General features: G+C 47.7%; 1 protein-coding gene and 1 long non-coding RNA gene across 4 annotated transcripts in view; both read left to right on the forward strand.

Moving 5' to 3' along the window:
- The first annotated feature begins 550 nt into the window (after positions 1-550).
- On the forward strand, positions 551-4,060 carry LOC121135939. Its single transcript, XR_005873054.1, has 3 exons — positions 551-741; positions 1,594-1,702; positions 2,995-4,060. It is a non-coding gene; the product is annotated as an uncharacterized LOC121135939 (long non-coding RNA).
- A 2,979-nt stretch (positions 4,061-7,039) lies between these two features.
- Positions 7,040-18,753, forward strand: part of Chd9 (chromodomain helicase DNA binding protein 9) — a 212,040-nt gene continuing 200,326 nt past the window's right edge. For 2 of the 3 annotated variants that reach the window (XM_021232461.2, XM_021232467.2), the window contains exon 1: positions 7,043-7,213. The gene's annotated coding sequence lies outside the window, so the exon portion shown is untranslated. Of the gene's footprint in view, positions 7,214-18,753 lie in introns of all 3 variants that reach the window. The other variant, XM_021232466.2, reaches the window with a different exon arrangement.

An 18,753-nucleotide genomic window follows, 5' to 3' on the forward strand; every position in this document is an offset into this window, starting at 1 on the left:
TCACTTGTGTCATACTTCAACTTCCAGGAGGAAATTTCCCCCTTCTTCTGTTTTTTTCTCCTTAAGATTTATTTTATTTTATTGAAGGTGTGACATAAATCGGGAGACATAATATGAAGATATGAAATACACAAAGAATAAATAAAAACAGTTTAAAAAAAAACACACACAGAAAGCTGATGAAGATGTAATTGAACAAGGGGGCCATGTTCCAGCCCCAGCAAGCAGCAGCTTTGACCACATGGTTCTGGATTTAGAGTCAAGGATACAAGAAAGGGAGCTCTCTGCCTAAGGAAAGCCGCAGAGACATATTATTTACATTTCAATGTTGTCTTATGAAGAAACACCATGACCATAGCAACTCTTATAAAGGAAACATTTAATTGGGGCTGTGTGGTGATATTTTGCTTATGACACAACAAATAAAGCTTGCCTGGAGATCAGAGTGCAAAGCTAGCCACACTAGTCAGCCATAGAGGCCAGGCAGTGGTGGTGCACACCTTTAAGCCCAGCCTTTGGGAGACAGAGGCAAACAGATCTCTCTTAGTCCAAGGCCACCCTGAGCTACATGAAATAGATCCATTCTAAAAGAGAAACAGAGCTCACACAAAGGTGATCTCAGCACTTGGGATCCCACACCTTTAATCCCAGGAGGAGACATGAGCTCAATGCAGTCTGAGTGGCAGTGCAGTCGGGAGCAGTCTGAGATTCAGTGGATCTTCAGTCTGAGCATTAGTAGAGGTGAGAACTCTCTAGCAGCTGGTCACTTTGCTTCTCTGGTCTTCAGCTTTAACCCCAATACCTGTCTCTGAGTTTTTATTATCTGTGCTACAGGCTGGCTTACAGTTTGGGGGTTTTAAGTCCATTGTCATCATGGTGGAACATGGCATCATGTAGGCAGACATGGTACTGGAGAAGGAGATGAGAGTCCTACATCTTGATCTGCAGGCAACAGGAAGTGAACTGAGGGTCACACTGAGCCTGATCAAAGGAGACCTCAAAGCCCACCTCTATGGTGACACACTTCCTCCAACAAAGCCACACCTCCTCATAGTACTACTCCCTATGAGCTTATGGAGGCCCGTTACATTTACATATGTATAATACATGTTATATATAATGTATAATTTCATGTATAATGTGAAAAGGCACAGTGGTAGTTTCCTTGCCTAGCACATGTGAGGTCTTGGGTCCAACCTCCAAGTTCTGGTTCATCTTCACATCAGCTCCCCTGGTGTGCTATCCCGCCTGAGCGTGTCTGAGAAAGTGTATCCAGACAGGATTAACTGAGGAGAGGAAGTTACCCTGAATGTGCATAGTACAATCACCAGTGCAGGGATCCCAGGCTGAATGGGAGGGAAAAAGAAAAACGCCAGCTGAGCCTCAGCATTTGTCACGCCCTGCTTCCTGACTGTGGATACAATGTGACCAGCCACCTCTCACTCCTGCTGCCATGCTTTCTAGGCCACGGTGAGAAAGGAAATGAAGTCAGAACAAAACAAAGGGAGGAAACAAATGCAGAGACCATCTGCAGAAAATAGCTACTCACCGTTATCTGGTAAAACAGCTGCTGGCAATTACCCTGTTTTACAGAAGGGACCAATAGCCCGGACTTTCACATTCCTTACCTGCCTCTGGAGACAGGCCTCCTGGCCACAAGAAAGGAATTTCTCCTTTGATCTCAGCCTTGGGATCTTCTAAGGTCAGTAGACACATAAGCCCACCAATGATGAAACCGTTTGTAATAATGCTGAAAAGCCTCGTCAATACCATAAATACTGGAGCCTCTGTGCAGTTGCTCAGGTACAGAGACAACTCCATGGAGCCCATTGACGTAATAAACTTCCTGATCCTCCACTCCATTTCTGGGCAGCTTCCCTCCGTCAGTTTCCTGTGACAAAAAAAAAAAAAAAACTCCTTAGGCCATGAGACAAATTAACCTGCCCTTGAGCTTCTGTCACATATATTTTGTCACAATGACAAGAAAAATTACTAACTCACCCCAGAACAACAGAAGAAGAAGGGAGAGGGGGAAAGGGAAAAGGAGGGGAGGGGGACGGGAGGGGAAGGGAAGGAAGGAGAAGAGGGGAGAGCAGGGGAAGTGAAGGGAGGGGAAGGGAAGGAAGGAGAAGAGGGGGAGAGCAGGGGAAGTGAAGGGAGGGGAGGGAGGGGAAGGGGAGGAAGGGGAGGGGAGGGGAGGGGAGGGGAAGGGAAAGGAGATGGGGAAATTCCCAGCCTAGGGCCCAGGATAAAGGCAAGGTCTGCTGGATGGACCTTCTTTTTTTTTTTTTTTTTTTTTTTGGTTTTTCGAGACAGGGTTTCTCTGTATTGTTCTGGAGGCTGTCCTGGAACGCGTGCTGTAGACCAGGCTGGCCTCGAACTCACAGAAATCCGCTTGCCTCTGCCTCCCGAGTGCTGGGATTAAAGGTGTGAACCACCGACGCCCAGCTGGACCTTCTGAATGGCCTTCAGCCTTTGCTTAAAATCCCAGTGAGTTTTCTCATCAGTGGAATGTGCTAATAACAACTGTTCCCTGGGATGTGGGGATGAATTGATGAGGCCATGCCTGTGACAGCCTGCTCTTTGACCTTGTGACACATGAAAGGAAAAGCATTTTTAAAGGGGGTGCGGTTCAAGATATAGCTCAGCTAAACCAGACAACCTGAGCTTGGTTCCCGTGAGCCACGTAGGAGGAGAACTCCCACAAGTTGTCCCCTGATTTCCACACACACACAAGAAACAAATGCGGCTGTAACAAATGCTAAACATGAAAGTCAGGTGTAGCCTTTGTTATCAGTTACTTGTCTTGTTTCTGTGATTAAAGCAATTTAAGGAAGGGTTTGTTTTGACTCACACTTTGAGGGTGCAGTCTGTCATGGCAGGGAATGCACGATGGCGGGAGGGTTAGGCAGCTGCTCACATCACATCCACAATCCAGAAGGAGAGAGATGAATGCTGGTGCTCAACCCACTTTCTCCTTTTTATTCTCTCCAGAACCCCAGCCCATGTGACGCTGCTGCCCACAGTTAAGAAAGGGTCTTCTCTCTTCAACCTAATCTACAATCAATCATTCATAGCTTGTCTCCTAGGTCCTGTCGAGTTGACAACATTAAGTATCACAACCCCAGACCAGAAGGTGTCCTGTCAAGTTTCAGCCATTTATAAACACACTGTGACTCCCAAAGTCAAGTTGTCATCCAGCACACTGGACCTGACTCACAAGGGCCAAGCACACGTCCTGGGATGGACACCCAATCCCTCGCTTCCTTCGTCCCTTTGGTGTCCCTGATGTCTCAGGTCCTGCTGTCCTGCTGCCTGTGCCCACAGGGTCCCTATTTCTACACCTATCCATTTTGGATAATAGTGGGTTTCCCCCTACCTCCCTGTGTATCATCAGTTTACAAGATGAATTCATTGTTTCTAACATCAAAACTGGGTAGCATCTCAGAGCATAATGAACTTATTTTAAAAAAAAAACAACAGGTAACAAAATTATCCACAGGAAATAATGAGCCGAACAAGAAACTGAGAATTAAAGAGCCTGGTCCCTCGATCAAGGTCTGCTGTACACACCAGGAGTTGATCTGTGTGTGCAGGTGCTCCTGAGTCGAGCCTGGGGTACACAGTTACTTCAGCATTACAAATCCTACTTTCTTCACTGCTAATATGAGAAAAATAGTAGTGCCTACTGAATAGGATTATTGTGAGGGTTAAATTAAGTCTAAAGTCCTTAGTGTCCAATACAGTATAAAGATAGTGGGCTTGGAGAGGTGGCTTAGCAGTCGGGAGCACTTACTGTTCTTCCAGAAGACGCAAGTTTTATTCCCAACATCCATGTCAACTGGCCTACAGCCTCCTATAATTAACTCCAGCCCTGAGGGATCAAAAAGTCCTCTTCTGGCCTCTGTGGGCACCCATACAAATATGTGGGTGGGAAACATTCATAGGGACATAACACCCATATATGTGGGAAATATGTTGGTTTTTTTCTACAAAGGTAGTAAGCCTAACTGACAAAAGAAACTGCCTTGCTGAATTACTCTGGTTTTGTTCACCAGTGACACACACATAAATAAAAATAAATCTCTTTTTAAAAAGTTATTGTTACTGTTTGGTGTTTGTGGGATTTTCATTTGTGACAAGGTCTCTTGTAGTTCAAGCTACTTCCTCAACTTCCTGCATCCTGCATCCTGCTGGTACTAGAGGCGTGAGCCATCATGCCTGGCTCTATTCTTACTACTACTGTTGACATTATTTCTACCGAGCAAACTGTGCCATCTCCCAAAGAAACCACAACCTAAGAGGAAACACATTTGTTGATAGCTGCAGTTTCCAAAACAGCATGGTTCATAGAATAGGAAAATGCTAGGACACCTTCCAGGGGAAAGCCCTCGGTGCTCCAACCGCAGTAGGTCATGTCAGGCATCAGCCTCCCTCCCAGGGTGAAGCTGTGATCTAGGACTTTGCCCAGGCATGCACTGGGACATGGCAGAGAAGAGAGAGCTGTGGTCATGACCAACCAGGGCAGTGGAAATGACTCAAGGCATTTGAAAGTGAAAGAATTTACCTGCCAGCTGGTCCTCACCACCGCTCAGCACTTCTCTCTGACTTGTTCACCTTCCCCATGGCTCTACCCCCCACCAGCCCCCCACCCCCCCAACCCCCCCACCCCCGGCAATGAGCAAGCTGGGACTGGCCCCTCTACGACACACCTACCACCTCCATGCTGCTCCCTGCCCTTCTAGGCATTGCCCACAGGTCTCTCCTTCTTACTTCTGCCTTTGATATTCACTTTGGCCAGATTACACCAGCACAGAGTCCACAGATAAAGGAGGCACACACGAGCGCGCGTGTACACACACACACACACACAAACACACACACACACACACACACACACACACACGGTGACTGCAATGACGACAGGGTGGGGTGACAGGATGCATGGCCTAGACTTTACATTTTGAAAATTGCCTCATGGTTCCACTGGTGACACTATCACCAAATGTCACAGGGATAACCGCCAGGAAGTTTTCTGTATAACTTAGCAGCTCAGGGATCTACTGTCCACCCCTTCTGCCTCTGGGGCCCTGAAAATAGGTACTATTTTATAAATACTGTACTTGACATTGAAGAACTCAATTGTATCACACTGAGTGTGTGTGTGTGTGTGTGTGTGTGTATACACCCGTAAAGTATGTTAGCATAGGGCAGGTATGTTAACTCGGGGTAGAGAGAGTACTTGCCTAGCATGCTTAAGGCCCTGGGGTCCATTCTAACCACAACAAATCATTTAGATATTACATTAAATGTAAATTGGAAAAAGGCAGAATTTTTTTATTTTAATAATTTTTTTATAACTTTTCTAAAGCTGGGCGTGGTGGTGTACATCTTTACTCTCAGGACTCAATTTTAAGGCCACCCTGGTCTTCATAATAAATTTCAGGTCAACAAAGGGCTACATAGTGAGACCCTGTCTGGAGTGTGTGTGTGTGTGTGTGTGTGTGTGTGTGTGTGTGTGTGTATTTGAATTTCCAGCAATGTATTTTGATCATATTCATCACCCAGCGCTTCCCAGATCCTACTCATACAACTTACTGTTGGTTGTCCCGCTGTCCCGTCAGTCCCCAGGTCCCCCCACCCCACCCCTCCCACCCCTGCCAGTTTGTGTAGGTTTGCTATTCTTGGATGTGACCCCTGCCCTAACAGTATGGCTAATATACTATGGTGTCAAATCATTTAAAGAAAACTGACTATCCCTCTCCCATTGGCTATCAAATACCAGTAGCTCCTCGGGTGTAGACCTTCGGGCCCACCTTCCCACTCCGAGCTGGAACTTAGTCGGGCTTGTGTTTCCCCACGGTTGAGTTCAGGTGGGCAACCGGGAGGCCGAGGTTTTTGTGTTCTTCTCGAATGGATCCCTGGTTTGCACAAGTGTCTGGTGTACAGATGCTCAGTTCATATTCACTTAAAGAAGACTAGATGAGACATAAGTGTATTAGATAATCGACCACTTAAAAACTATATACCGTGTGTGGCAAGCACCTACATTTCTGAGGCCGATTTGGAGCTCATTGTGTAAACCAAGCAGAGAACTCACAGGTCTGCCTGCAGTCTGCCTCAGAGTACAACCAACTCTCTACCTCCATAATTCTTTGTTTTTGTTGTTTGCTTGCTTTTTGGTTTTGTTTGTTTGTTTTGGTTTTTGCTAAATCCACTATTTTTGTAACACTCTTCACCATGTCTTCATTAGAAAATACTGAAAACCCTGATGGGCCTGACGATCCCCTCAGCTCTGCCAAGCGTGGTAACAGGACTTCCGTGAGACAGTGGACTTCATTTAGTGTCATCTGATCTTAATTATCAGCTAATTAGTTCTCAGCCTGGAGCTCTTCTCCCTCCAACCGGGGAGACATTTGGAAATCTGAAGGGGTGTTTTTGGAGCCACAGTGACGAAGGGGGTGGCTGCGGGCCTGTGAAGCTAGAGTCGGAGTCGGGGATGCTATTTGACCTCTAGTACCAGCCAAAGGCATGCTAATGAGGTTCCGGGAGAAACACCACCTGGGTGGCCAACTCCCAAGGGTTCTAATTGTGTCTCGCGGACTCCACCCCCGCACTGGCACCGGCTGGGTGTTTTATACAGGTCAGCCTAGGGTAACAGAAGGATCAAAAAGCAAGGGAACCGGTGGGAAGTGAAAGGGAGGGCTGCTGATAGGGACCCGCTTCCCTGGACTTGAAAAAACCCCAGTCCCGGACACCTTCGGATGCTCCCAGCGCGTTTAAAGGAGAAACCATGCCACGCTAGGCTGTCCTCAAAGCTGATGGTGGAAGGGAAAGATCCACGAGCCCTGCCAGGAAAATCCCAAGGTGGATCCCAGGTCAGAGGCCCAGGCCTGACCACTCCTCCACGCCTCCAAGAAAAAGTACAACGAATTCCGTTCCCCCACGCTCCCCAAGGGGTGAAGGTGGTCCGGCCCAGGCCGGATCTGCGCCCCCGGGCTCCGCCGTGTTGGAAGCCGCCCACGTGGGAAGGCCCAGCTGCATTTCCGCCCTGCACTGCGCTCGCACCTCCCAGCCCCTGCCCGCGCTACCGGCCCGCAGCCACTAGGTGGCGCCTGCGCTCTAGTGGGCGCCTGTCTGGAGCCGGCGAGGGAGACAGATGGAACCAGAGTCGTAGGGTTCCGAGGACTGGAGGACAGCGCCGGCAGCCAAGGTAGGATTCCTCGGGCGTGTCCCTAGAATGTCTGAGGCTGGGGTGGGCTGGCGGTCGCGTAGCTCCGTTTGAGGTCTGCATTGATGACCAGCGAGGACAGAGCGGCCCATATGCTGTTGCCTCAAGAGCACCTGGAGCTCCTGCAGTCCCAGAGCCGGGCCTAAGCTGAACAGAGCCCCAGACATACTCCACGAGCCTGGGCCTCTGGAAGGCACGCCCAGCCCCCACACAGCAAGTCCCCAACCCAGAAAGGAGGTGCTGCTGTCCTAAGGTGCCTCCAACCTGAGCTGAGGGGTGAGCAAAGTACCTAGCACTTCTCAAACTTGGGCATGCATTGGCTGTTGGTTAGGGAGCAGTAAGACGTGCTGCTGTGTGGGTTCCACAGCCCACCCCCACCGCGAAACCCAGATGTAATTGTTTTGAGTTGGACTTGGGAATCTGAATATTAAGAACTTCCCAAGGGATCCCAGCTTGCAGCCAGATTCGAGGGCCCTTTGACCAAAAGAGTTCGAGAAGAACCAAGGGTGTCTATCACAAGCCCCGAAGGCTTCTCCTCTTCCCTGTCCTCCCTCTTGCCTTTTCAGCCAGCAATTACCTCTGCCTTTGGGCTGACAAACTCAGTGTGACAAGCCAACACCCCACCCCGAAGGATGGAACTCAGAGAAAAAGAGCCAATCGTGCACAGTGTGAAAGGGCTCCCCGAGTTGGTAGGAGAGTGGGGTTCTCCTCCAGGCTAATCCCAGATAAGTGCCTGAGGTGACCCGGGCTGCTCACATCATTCTGAGAAACGGAGCCAAACCAGCCAGGAAGAACCTCTCTACCTAGTAAAAATGGCCTCGTGCATCTTATGTAACAGCCAAGTGTTAGTAGTGAGAGTCTGGAGTCTCCAGAGCCAGCCCCTCCCTTATTCATGACCTTAGATAACTCACTGAACCACCGCGCCTTCAGTTTCCACATCTATAAAATGGGTACAGCAATATAAAACTAGAGTTGCTGTGGGAACCGTTAAGCCTGAAAGCCGGTGTTTACAAAGGATTCTGTGCTGGGCACTGCACTTCCTGTGCACTGTCAGCCTGAACCCTCACCGTGGTTGAACCCACAGGGTAGCAGGTACTGAACAGAGAAGTGCCCCATCTGACAGCTCAAGTACCATAGATACCCCGCTCTGGTGTCCTAAAGCTGGTTCCCAAAGGACTTGCTGAAAGTTATCAACATGATCAGAGGCAGATTCGGGGCTAGGAATGTGGCTTGCCAAGCATACATGAGGCACACACATACGCCCACAAGAAACAGATCCCATATTCGTGCTCTGGGCAGCCTGAGTCTAGCCCATGTATAAAAGGAAGTCTGGTGCTGAGGAATGTGAGGACAAACCCCTAGACCAGGGTGGACCATGCAGCGTCTCCAGATCCCTTGTGGGACAGGAGCCAAGCCGTTCTATGAAAGTTTCTCAATCCCTCAGTGGAACTATGATCGTTATCCAGCATTTACTGTGTTCCAGGCAGGTTTTCTGACAGTAACAATAAATGTGGGTAAGACGGGGAAAAACCAGCCGTCAGTGAACTCACACCCAACAGCGAGAAAAGCTATAAGTGCACCAGGTGCGCATTGTTTTTTAACAAGCTCCAAGGCTTGCTAAATCCTGTTGTGCCCCCGAAATCAATATCCCTGGTACTTTCATGGTCGTAGATGAACTTTTCACAGCGTCAGAAATGTCACGCAACACTCCTGTCCTGAGCTGAGGTCCAGCAAGGAGGTTTGCCATCTCATTTCAGCTCTCGATCTGCAAACAATTGCTGGCTTATGATAGCTCAACTTCTGGTTTTCTGGCTTTACTATGGCTGTACAAGAGCCACATGTATGTTGTGCAATGTGAGCTCTACTTCAGTTTCGATCTTGGTCTTTCCTTGGACTAGCAGTTTGCAGAAGGTCCCTTTCTTGTTATTCAGGCCAGCAGCAATGAGCTGCATCTCTCAGGCAGCCGTGTGATCAGAGGAGGAAACACCTACAGGCTCCAGCGTGCCCTGTTGCTGAGCTGGCATGTTCAACAGGTTGGGTGCATGCAGGATACCACTGACCTACAGTGTCTTCAGCTTCTGATTGGATTGTGGGTAGTGAGGTCCATCACAAGTAGAGGTTATTTATGGAAATTAGTATCTGTTCTATGGTCTGTTGGGTACCACAATGTGTGTGTGTGTGTGTGTGTGTGTGTGTGTGTGTGTGTGTGCTTTTTCTTGGTGACTTGACTGATTACAGTGGTCGCTGATCCTAGCGCTAGAAGGCTGACTGATGCCCCAAAGCACAAGAAGTCAGTCTTATGAGAGAATTCATGTTGGAAAAATCTTCATTGGGACAAGGGTTGCAGGGTTGTGGGCAGAGCCCAGCGCTAAGGAAACAGCTTATGTTAAGTACAGTCTCTTTAGGACCGGGAAAGTCACCTGGCAGTAGAGTCCACCTAGCCCTGAGTACAAGGCCCTGAGTTCCATCTGTAGCACTACATACACGCACAACAAGAAAGCATAAAGCACCCACCATTGTGGATTGATCTCAGATGGGGGGAAAGTGGGAGATGAGGTACCCCAGGCAGGAAGCACAAATGTGTAAAGGTCTGGAAGCAGCCAAGATGGGGGGAAGGTTGGAGACTGGTGCTGACCCACGGGGGGGTGGTCAGAGGGAGCAGGGTTACGCTGAAATGGAAATAATGCTGGCGGAAGTCTGGGCCAGGTGGCATTGTGTTTGGTGGTGGCCAGATCTTGTTTCATCCGATTAGTACAGTCACCCTGGCAGGCTGGTCAGGACCATTTCCACCTTTGACAGATGACAGAATCAATGTCCTGTGCCAGCAAGAGAATTACTTGCCGAGTGTGATGGCGCACGGCTTTAATCCCAGCATTCTGGAGACAGAAGCAGGTGGATCTCTCTGAGTTTCAAAGCCAGCCTGGTCTATATATTGAATTCCAGGACAGCCAGGACTACATAGGGAGACTCTAATTTAAATAAATAAATAAATAAATAAAGTACTCAAAAATTACATAGGTGGGATGTCCCAGGGTTAGGAGTTATGACTGTAATCCTTAGCCTTGGGAGGCAAAGTCAGGAAGATGGTAAATTCAACGACAGCCTGAATTACTTAGGGAGTTCCAGGCAAACCTGGACTAACCAGTGAGACAATGTCATTCTTAAAAATGTTACTCTGGGGCTGGAGAGATGGCTCAGAGGTTAAGAGCACTGACTGCTCTTCCAGAGGTCCTGAGTTCAATTCCCAGCAACCATGTGGTGGCTCACAACCATCCGTAATGAGATCTGGTGCTCTCTTCTGATGTGTAGATGTACATGGAGGCAGGATGTTGTATTCATAATAAATAAATCTTAAAAAAATGTTACTCTGCTGGTAAGTAGCAACACCCCCCCATACACACACTAGTACCCCATCTTCCCCCACCACACACCAGTACCTCACTCCCACCCTGCAGCCTGTCTGTTAAGCAGACTTTCAGGTCAGATTCAGGGCACTTCTGGAGGTTTAGTTTGATTAGGGGAGGCATCAACGACTAAGTGCCAACAACAAACATGAATGAGATCAGCAGGACAACAGCAGAAAACCGAGTTTGTTTTTTTTTTTTTAAGTAAAAGTATTCCTGATATAAAGACATCAGTGCCTCATTGCAAGACTCTGGGGTGGCTGCCTTGGCACACGGATGTACTGTTTGGAAATGAAGCTGTGATCTGAGTGTCCCCGAAATGACTGGGCTTGGCATTCAGAACCCCCATCCACAAGTAGCCAGGCCTGAGCCCGCCTCTTGTCCCTGATTATGAACCATGGTTCTGCCCACCTTTTCTGTGAAGGTCTTGACCTTGGCGAACCATATGACTCTAGTTGTAGTTATCTAGGTCTGTCTCTGTAGAGTGACTGTAGGCACACATTGGGGTTAAAGAAATGAATCTAGCTGGGTTTCAGCTTCATAGTCACTGAAGTTTGGGGTTTGTATAATTGGAAAGAAAGCGTCTAAAAAAATTGGGAGCGTGGGCATGGTGGCTCATACCTATAATCTTTGCACCTAGGAGGCCAAAGCTGGAGAATCCTACACATTTAAGGCCAGCCTGGGCTTGAACAACAAAACCAAACAAATAAAAAATTTGTTTTTGTAGTGAACAAATTCAGACCCGGCAGTGGTGGCACACGCCTTCGACCCTAGCACTTGGGAGGCAGAGGCAGGCAGATCTCTGTAAGTTCGAGGCCAGCCTGGTCTACAGAGTGAGTTCCAAGACAGCCAGGGTGGTTGCACAGAGAAACCTTGTCTCAAAAAAACAAAAACAAAACCCAAAACCAAACAAACAAAAAGAGCAAATTCAGGGCCTTTCCTGTGTTAAATAAGTCCTCTACCACTGAGTTACTAATTTCCCCAAACTCACCCCCCAACACCCTCCCCACCCCCATGTCATCCAAGGTGGCCCAAATTCCTGGGATCAAGTCTCAGGTTCCTAAAGATGAAGAACCGCAGTCATGTGCCCCCCCTCTGGTTGGCTTCATGGAGTTTTTAATGTATCTTAAAGTATTACCCTTTTAATCTTTTTTGTTTTGTTTTTTGAGACGGTCTCTCTGTGGCTTTGGAGGCTGTCCTAGAACTAGCTCTTGTAGACCAGGCTGGTCTCGAACTCACAGAGATTCGCCTGCCTCTGCCTCCTGAGTGCTGGGATTAAAGGTGTGTGCCACCACGCCCGGCTCCCTTTTAATCTTTTAACCTTTGCAAAGGTAAAAATCCTTAACTTCCAGAGTATACAAAAATGGACAGTGTTTGAATATGAGCTAGGGTTGTTTTGTAGGCTATTGATCCAGAATTTTAGGACCTGAAGGTCAGAGGGAAATGGTCCATGAAGAGACGAGGTAGCCTAGGGTGTTTCCCCTGGAGTCTGCTATTGGCTCTGGGTTGCTGAGAACTCATCCTCTCAGACACATCTGGCTGAGCAGCTGCTAGGCTTACTTTGTGGCCAGAAAATGACCTACGGCAGAAGGAAGTGGGAGGCACCGAGCATCTGGGTGCTCTGGGGAGAAGGGACAAGGCAGCCACAGCTTCTGCTACACAGGGTGTCTGACCTTGCCCTCTAGGGGTGCTTCTCATTGGCTGGGTATCTTGTAAGATGATTTGGGTGGCACTGGAGATGGGGAATCAGGACATAAAGGGCTTTCCCGGTCTACGGTCTCCCTCTTGTCCTGCCCGCCTCGCCACCCTCAGGCCACCTTTCTTAGAGGAACAGGTGCTCTACCGCACAGGCCTTTCACTTCCTTGACTCGCCAGATTCTTCTTTCTGACTGCAGTCAATTAGTGGAAGGCTCAGGGAAGTACTAGAATGTTCCAGGGCCTCAGACACATTAAGCAAGAGCTTCTACTCCCAGCCCTCTAGAATGCTTCTGTGATACTTGGCTTCTCCTTTTTTAGTTGGACAATACTTCTCCAGTTGAGTGTTTAACAGGCCGGAGTAATTGGGATTACTTAATAGCATTGCTAAAGTCATTACAATTTTGAACAATCCCCCAGCACCTAAGCAAAACAAAACAAAAGTAACCAAGATAGTTACTTCCTCCTCTTCCGACCCAGAATGCTAGAGACTCAGACAAGAGGATCCCAGTCTGCAGCCAGCCAGGGCTAGATGTGGAAACTGTTTCAAAAAACAACAGCAACAGTAACAACTGAACCCCTCGAAAGCAACAATTAAAAAACATTGTTTCATGTTTATCTTTATAGTTGCCATCCACAAGGGCCAAGCCTAAATGGTTTGTAAGAGTAGAAATAATACAAAGTTTCCTTTTGAAATGAATTACTGTGGGAGGACTCTGGCATGAAGACGGGAATCCTGAAGAGGCAGAGGTCCAGGCTGTGGCAAACTCCTTTAGTCCTAGTCCTCAGGAGGCAGAGGCAGGGGCTGGAGGCCAGCCTGGTCTGCATAGCCAGTTCTTGGCCAGTCAAGGCTACCTAGAGAGACCCAGTCTCGAAACAAAACAAAAAAGCAGAGGCAGCCTAGTAGCCTAGTAATCCCAGCATTCTGGAGGTAGAGACCTGTTCAGCAGGACAAGCTGCCTAGCTGGAATCAGCTAACTCCTGTTTCAGCCAGAGATTTCACCTCAATAAAGGTAACTGTGAGTGAGCCAGAAAGACACTTGAGGTCAGCTTGGGCATGCACATGAATGGGCTCCTGCACACAGCTGTATGCAGCATGCATATGCCCATACACATGAAAAACCCAACCAGTGGGGGGGGGGGGTAGTAGTGGCACACACCTTTAGTCCCAGTACAAGGGAGGCAGAGGCAGGCAGATCACTGAATCTGGGGCCAGCCAGCCTGGTCCACAGAGTTCCAGGATAGCCAAGACTACATAGAGAAAAACCCTGTCTTGAACATCCTCCCCCCCAAAAAAAAATTTTTTAAGAGCAACAAGAGCATAAACGGATAGAAAGGACATTTTAATTAAGGAAAAGTATTAAATAGCAAGGTAGGTGGTATAGAGTGCAGAGAGATGGTTCAGCAGCTTAAGAGCCCTGACTGTTGAGTCCCTAGCACCCACATGGCAGATCATAACTGTCTGTACCTCCAGTTCCAGGGGGCTCGATACCCTCTTCTAAACGCCAGGCAAGCTCATGGTGCATATGCATACATGCAAGCAAAAAATTTCATAGGAACAAAATAGATAATTTTAAAAGATAGGTGGTATAAGAATTTACCAGCTGCCGGTCAGTGGTGGAGCATGCCTTTTGCATGCCTCTGCCTCCTGAATACTGTGTCACCCACCCTACCAGACCAGTCCTAGTTTTAGTTTTTTTGCTTGTTTGTTTTGGTTTTACGAGACAGGGTTTCTCTGTATTGTTTTGGAGGCTGTCCTCGAACTCACAAAGATCCGCCTGCCTCTGCCTCCTGAGTGCTGGGATTAAAGGCGTGCGCCACCACCACCCGGCCCTAGTTTTGGTTTTTGATTGTCTATTTGTTTGTTTGTTTGAGACAAAGTCCTGATCTCAAACTGAGTCTTCTTGCTTCATTCCTCCAAGTGATGAGATAACAGGCCTGTGTCACCTCACCTGGCTATTTAATTGTCACATAGTAATTAAGCATGTTTATGGAACGTGGTATACTATTTCGATATTCCTTTATAGTATATGATGATTAAATTAAATCTCTCTGTAAGTATTTACCATTTCTTTGTGATCTAAGCATTGGTTCCAGGCCAGTCTGTGTTACACAGTGAGACCCTGTCTGAAAACTACCTTGAGAAACAGAACAGTGGTTAAAAGCTCTAACCATTCTTTCAGATCTCTGGGGTTGTGTTCCCGGCACCCAGCCATAGGGCTTCTCACAACTGCCTCTCATTCTGCCTCCAAGCGGATTGGATGATTCCTGCCAACAGGCACTTGAACTCACATGCACATACACGTAATTAAAATAATAAAAATAAATTCAAAACAAGTAAACAAAGTGCGTCTCCTGTGAAACTGTACCACTTAAACTCCTCTCTACCTTTGTCTACCCTGCCCCTGTCACCGATCTCTGCTGTTTATACCCTACACCTGCAAGACTAACATTTAGGGTCTGGGTTTTTTTTGTTTGTTTGATTGGTTGGTTGGTTTTTTAGCTTTATATACCAGTGCGAACATGTAATATTTGTCTCTCAGAATCTGACTCATTTCACTTAGCATAATATCCTCTGGGTTCATCCACATTACCATAGTGAATTAATTAATTTCAACAGGGTCTCCTGTAGCCCAGACAGACCTGACTTTATTATAGCCCAGGTTCTCTCAAGACCAGGAATTACAGCTGTAACCCACTACACCCAGCAAGTAGCAAGAATGCTACCACTATATTATTATTAATCTACCTCAAATGGTTTTTAAACACTTCCTGAGATAGAGTCTTCAAGGCAGGCCTCAAACTCAGGAATCCTCCTGACACAGCTGCCTGAGCAGCTGAGAATACAGGGCTGGGCCACCAGGTCTATTTTCAAACGTAGGGCCTCTGGAAGGTTTGCAAGTGTTCTATTCCTGAGCTCAGTGACAGCCTGACTACTCTCCATTGCAGGGCTGCACTGCTCTAAACAGAGTTGACCAAAACAAGGGGAAGGGGGGAAATGATACTTGAATGATTGAAGTAAAATGTGATTTTATAAAGGTTCCTCCTTTCTCTCCCTTCTTGCCCTCTGGGAGCCTGACCACAGGGGAGGCCTGGCTCACCTCTGCCTTCCCCTCACCTCCTTCTATCTCGAAACTGAAAAAGAAAAAAAGTTACTTTAAAAAAAATTAAGTTGCATTTTGTTTGTTTTTGAAACAATGTCTCACTATATAACCCTGACTGGCCTAGAACTCACTATGCAGACAAGGGTGGCCTAGAACTAGCTATGAAGACCAAGCTGGCCTCAAACTCACAGAGATGTTTATCTCTGACTCCCGAGATCTGGGATTAAATGATTGCACCACCCACCATACCTGGCTGTAAATTTTTATCTTTATTTATTTAATTTCCGAGGCAGGGTTTCTTTGTGTAGCATTGGCTGTCCTGGAACTAGCTTTGTAGATCAAGCTGGTCTCCAACTCACAACGTATTGGCCTGTGCTGGGATTAAAGGCATGTGCCATCACTACTGGCTTTATGCTATTTTACTTTCTGTCATCACTGTGTATGTGTGGTGGTGGTTGTGGCAGGGACAGTGGCAAGTGGTGTTTAGAAGACATTTGGCTTTCTCCTTCCACCATTTAATCAGAGGCTCAAGCTCGGGTTGTCAGGTTTGCGGGGAGGCTGGTGAGGCAAGCTGCTAATCCCATACTGCCCCTTCTCTTCTTGTCTTTCTTTGAGACTGGAATTCACAATGTAGTCCAGACTGGCTCTGAGCTTGAGGTAACAATCCTGCCTCTGCCGCCCTAGGACTAGATTGCACATGTGTGCCACCAGGCAGGCGAGGCGGGGCCCCTGGTTCATTTCCCGTCCTCTGTATCTTCTCCCAAGAGGCTTTCTCCTGCAGCCTCCGAGTATAACCTCTCCACCTTCAGTCACACAAGTGCTGATTTCCACGTGGTGACAGGACACCCTGTTCTCCTGGATCTTTGCGGCTGTAGCTTGAACATTGTTCTGTTCTCCATCCTTGGCCCTTTCCCCCAAGCACAGGGGCTCCTCCTTCCTTATTACTTTTCTTTTAAGTTTACAGTGTTGGTTTGTTATTGATTTGTTCTTTCTCTCAGCTGTCCCCAAATTCATCCTGGACCAGGGAGGAGTACTATGGCTGGGTCACAGATGTACTGAAGGCTAGTTGCTTAGTCAAGTCAAAAGGGAGGCAAGGCCGGGGAGAATCTCCCAGGTAGAATGCCTGCCTGTGCTTGACCCTGGTTTCAGTCCCCAACACACTGCTCGTCATTAAAAAGGATGGGGAGCCATGCTTTCCTATGAGGGAGAAATCACTCCTGGTCCATGTCACACAGGCTAGAGGTTAGTGGTCCAGAACCTTTGCACGTCATCAGGAGCGGAGATTCTCCTGTGTACTCAGAGATAATCAGACAGAAAGGGAGAGACCAACCAAACTCACCAGAGGCTGGTGAAGAAGCCAGACCAGGAACATTGAATCACAATGGGAGAGGGAACTGCAAAACAGCCTGACCCCCTTCTGTGAACCTTGTCAGCACATTCCTTCCCCTGTGGGGAAGGCCGGATGGAAGGGCTCATTCTAGTTAGAAGACTGGCATTCATGGAATCAAACCAAGGTGAGCAAGACAAATGATTTCATAGCCAGGATAGCCTAAGATGTTTGTGTCCCCTTAGAGGAGCCCAAAACTGCAGCTCCCCTGCTGTTATTCACCATCCCTGGGCCTGTGGCTGATTGGTCAATTACTGACCTGTTTCCTTCCTGTTACTCCAGCCTGAAGATCCTTAACAAAAGAGTATCCTGAAGGGGCTAGGAGGTGGGTGACTCAGTGAGTAAAGTCTGCAGAGCAAGGATTGAGACCAGAGTTCGGATACCCACACCCACCTAAAAAGTCAGACATTCCTGTGGGGGGTGTGTGTGTGTGTGTGTGTGTGTGTGTGTGTAACTCAAGCCCTGGGAGTATATGGAAATGGGCAGATCTCTGCAGCTTGCTTCAAGCTCCAAATTCATTGGAGAGGATGGCTCAATAAATAAAGGGGGGGAGGGACTGTTAAGTGGCTAGCAGGTAAAGGCACCTGGCCAATCCAAGCCTGATGATCTAGATTCAATCTCTGGAACCCACATAAAACATGGAAGGAGAGAACTGACTCCACAAGGGTGTCCTCTAACCTCCACATGGTGTCATGGCACACCCCCCATGATGATGATGATAATAATAAATAGACATGAATTCATGTACATATGTGTACATTCATATGAGCATTTACATTCAACACGGGGGGGGAGTAAGGAGGCATGGTAAGGAGAAAGAGAGACTTCCTGGAAGCCCTGGCCAGACCTCAGAGTTGCCTGTGTTGCTTAACGAAGTTTCCAGAGCTGCTATTAGCCTGGACAATGTGAGACAACACAGGCTCTCAGAGGCGTCCCTTGGCTTGCTTTTGAGCATCTACCGTATTATTTCAGTCTGCCTATTATTTCCACAGCTTTCATTAATGCAGCCTGCCTGCTTGCTTTCTCTTTTCTCATTGTTAAGTCTTGATTTGATTTCCAGGCTTGCTTGGCCGGCTTTGTCCCGAGACACATCCTGTCCCGTCCTTAAGGACTTTGGCAGATCAGTTAACCGTGGATGTTGTATGTGTGGCTTCCACTGGAAAATTACACATTTTAACCAAATGTATAACTCCCAGCAGCAACTTTTTGCAGTCAGGAAGTGCTTTGCTAGCTGAGGATGTAGCTCAATTGTTACAGTGCCTGCCTAGCATGCACAAAGCCCTGAGTTCCATCCCCAGCACTGCATAGAACCATGTCTGGGATTCCAGCTCTTGGGAGGTGAAGGTAGGAAGATCGTCAGTTCAGGGTCATCCTGTCTAAAAACAAGAAGAGGAGAAGGAGGAGGAGGAAGTTTATTATGATGTATGCTTTGTTCTGCTATTGAGATGGCAGCATTGTAGGGGTTTTAGGGAGGTTTTGTTGTTTTATTTTCAGTTTATTTGTGAGCATGTGCATATGTATACAGACATGTGCAGGCCACATTATGTGTGTTGTGGACACGGGAGACTACTTCGCAGAGTTGGTTCTTCTCGTCTACCTTGATACAGGGTCTCTCTCTTGTTTCTGTTGTGTTTATGTGCACTCTAGGCTGTTTCCTATCTCCTCCTCCAGGCAGGACTGGGATTACAGATGTGAGCCACCTTTTGGTTCTGGTTCTGGGGCTCAAATCAAATCTTCAGATTTGTAGCAGTGTTAAACTCTTTTTTTTTTTTTTTTTTTTTTTGGTTTTTTCGAGACAGGGTTTCTCTATGGCTTTGGAGGCTGTCCTGGAACTCGCTTGGTAGTCCAGGCTGGTCTCGAACTCACAGAGATCCGCCTGCCTCTGCCTCCCGAGTGCTGGGATTAAAGGCGTGCGCCACCAACGCCCAGCCC

The sequence above is a fragment of the Mesocricetus auratus genome, unplaced genomic scaffold, assembly GCF_017639785.1.
Source record: "Mesocricetus auratus isolate SY011 unplaced genomic scaffold, BCM_Maur_2.0 Super-Scaffold_100045, whole genome shotgun sequence".
NCBI classification, from domain to species: Eukaryota; Metazoa; Chordata; class Mammalia; order Rodentia; family Cricetidae; genus Mesocricetus; species Mesocricetus auratus.